This window comes from Meriones unguiculatus (assembly GCF_030254825.1).
Source record: "Meriones unguiculatus strain TT.TT164.6M chromosome Y unlocalized genomic scaffold, Bangor_MerUng_6.1 ChrY_unordered_Scaffold_25, whole genome shotgun sequence".
In the NCBI taxonomy this organism is placed as follows: Eukaryota; Metazoa; Chordata; class Mammalia; order Rodentia; family Muridae; genus Meriones; species Meriones unguiculatus.
In genome coordinates this window covers 130919-133955 of record NW_026843710.1, presented here as the reverse complement: position 1 = coordinate 133955, position 3037 = coordinate 130919, and the positions used below count along the sequence as shown (strand labels likewise).

The 3037-nt window shown below is 37.9% G+C and overlaps 1 pseudogene; it reads right to left on the bottom strand.

Annotated features, from left to right (window-relative positions):
- Nucleotides 1–594: 594 nt before the first annotated feature.
- LOC132651813 (U6 spliceosomal RNA) lies at nt 595–684 on the bottom strand (annotated as a pseudogene).
- Nucleotides 685–3037: the final 2353 nt, after the last annotated feature.

The window sequence follows — 3037 nt, the reverse complement described above, 5'->3', positions numbered from 1 at the left end:
TATGTGGACCTATCTGCATTGCCCCCGTGGCACGCCTGGGTTGGCTACCCAGAGGCTATTTAAGCTGTGGGCTGGCTTTCCCCGGGGTCCGAGGATTGTTCAATGTTCCTGAATAAACTGCATTGAAAAAAAAAAAAGAAAAGGGACAGGGAGGAAATGAGGGAGAGAGGGTGGGACTGAGAGGGAATAAGGGAGAGAGCTATGGCTGGGTTATAAAGTAAATAATCTGTGATTAATATAAAAAATAAATATTATTTTAAAAAATAAAAAAAAAAATTTCATTGATTTTTTTGAAAATATTTTCTGGGCCTTGGAGGAGGGAATCTTCTTTTTCCTCTATTCCTATTATTTTTAGGTTTTGTCTTTTTATGTTGTCTTGAATTTATTGCATGGTCTTTTTGAGGAAAATTTTAGATTTAACATTTTCCTTGAATGATACATCAATTTCTTCTAATGTATCATCAACACCTGAGATTCTTTCTTCCATCTCTTGTAGCCTATTGCTTATGCTTAGCTATGTAGTTTCTGTTTTCTTCCCTAAGTTCTTTCTCTCCACAAATTCCTTTATTTGTGTTTTTTTTTTTAATTTCTCAAAAAAAACCAGAATGCTTCTCGAATTTGAATCTCATCCTTATATTCTCTCTATTGTTCCAATTTTAATATATATGCTCCTGAAGAGAGCACTACATATTTCGTTGAAATGGTCATTAATAAAATTAAGTGTCCATGACTTGAGTTTCACATTATCACAGATTCCATTATTATTTATTAAATGCACAGATATGTCCTCAGTTGTTGAATTATTTTCTGTGAAAATGCTCCCTGACCTAGGCAAATCTTTGAACAAAAATAATTTAATTGGGACATTGCTTATATTTTTAGAGAGATGATCCACCATGTCACATCAGCAAGCAGTCATCTTGTTTTAGTCCTTTCCAAAACTGAGAGATTTCATATTAAACCACAAGCATCAGAAAGAGAGAGGGAGACTGAAAGTGACAGAGAGAGAGCGAGAGAGACAGATTCAGAAATAGAGAGATGGAGACCCATAGAAACAAAAATGTAAAGTGACAGAGACCTAGAGACAGAGACTCCATTCTCTCTGGTAACTTTCTTTGGCATATCACTCTCAAAGTACACCATCCTTTAATATAAATCCAAAAGGAATTATAATTTTTAATATTTTTATTTTAATTTTTATTAATTACACTTTATTCACTACACTTTATTCACTTTTGCCCCCTTGAATCCTCCACCCCTTCTTATCCCACCTTCCCTCCCCATTCTCTACACATGCCCCTCCCCCAGCCTACTGATAGTGGAGGTCTTTCTCTCCCTCCTTCTGATCTGAGTCTCTTCTGATCTCTTCAGAAGTGGCTGCATTCTCTTTCTGTGTGGCCTGGTAAGGCTGCTCCCCCATCACAGTGAGGTGATCAAATAGAAGGCCAATCGTTTTATGTCAGAGGTAGTCCTTGTTCCCCTTACTATGGAACTGACTTGGACACTGAACTGCCATGGGCTACACCTGTGCAGAGGTTCTAGGTTATCTCCATGCATGGTACTTGGTTGGAGTATGAATCTCAGAAAAGACCTCTGTGCTCAGATTTTTTGGTTATGTTGCTCTTTTTTGGAGCTCCTGTCCTTTCCAGATCTTGCTATTTCCCACTTCTTTAATTAGATTCCATGCACTCTCCCCAGCAGTTGGCCATAAGTGTCAGCATCTGCTTTGATATTCTTCAGGGCACAGCCTTTCAGAGGATCTCTTTTTCAGGCTCATAAATTGTTCCCTATTTTTTCCAGCAACTTCCAAGGTCTAAAGAACATGACTGACAATCTCCTTTGGGAAAAATGTTGAATATTCCCATAACAGAATATTATTCAGCTAAGAAAATGACATCATGATATTTCCAGACAAGTGATTGGAACCAGAAAAAAATCATTTGGAGTGAAGTAAGTAAAATGCATACAGAGACCCACAGTCTGATAATTGTGCAGAGAAAGAACTTAAAACACCCAGGTCTAAATGGGATTTCCCTAAGAAATTTTTAATTACATCAGAGCTCTGAGAAGCCTGCAGAGGCAGGAAGAGTCATAAGTACAGGGAATTGAGGACACAAGGAGAACAATGCCCTAAAAATCAGGCCAAAGAGGAATATGATGCATCCAACCTTAATGAGATCTGATGAGGTAGGTTCAGATAGAAGGGTGAGGAGGACCTCACCTATTAGTGAAGTAGAGAAAGGGTCTAGGGGTAGAAGAGGGAGGGTGAATGGGAGTAGAAGTAGAAGAGAGAAGGGGCAGCAGAGGGAATACAAGGTGAACAAATTATAATAAAAATACATAAGACAAAATGTTATCAAGGTGATTTAGTATAGAGATCTTCAGGACTGATTGCTTCTTCTTGGGGGTGGTACCAAGGTACAGCAAAGACAAACTCAGTTTTCTTTCAGGGACATGGCTTTGAGACTCTGATCATGTTACAATTAGTATATTAATAACACATGCTGAAATTGATGTATTTTAAAGAAAAAAAATTAGGGTAACACATGGTAGGAATTTGAACCTGGGAGCAATGGAAAAGGATTGTAATTTATATTATGTGAATTTCCCAAATAAGCAATAAAAATAATATTTGGACAACTTTTATGATGACTTTTAACAAGGAGAAAAGATTCTTCTAAAAGAAGGCAGAGTTTGACTTTGTAAGGTATGCTTTCCAGGAACCCATTATGTAGTAAAGTATCCTAGCCATGAACTAGTGACCAAGACCCATGATTCAGGGGGCAGCACTGAATAAACAGTCCTGGCACTAACACGATATTTTGAGATTTTTGAATAAAGAACAAGAGCAGGAAACACAGCTATTGTGTCCTAAGTATACAACATGGACATATTTCTCTATCATGAATGCCCAGTTTTAATTGTAAACCCTTGGAACAGAAGGGTTTCTTCCTGACCACTGAGTAGGACACAGATGCTGATCTAGCCAGGTCATCCAAGGCAAGCCTGCTCAAAGAAGATGGTAACACTGTGTAGA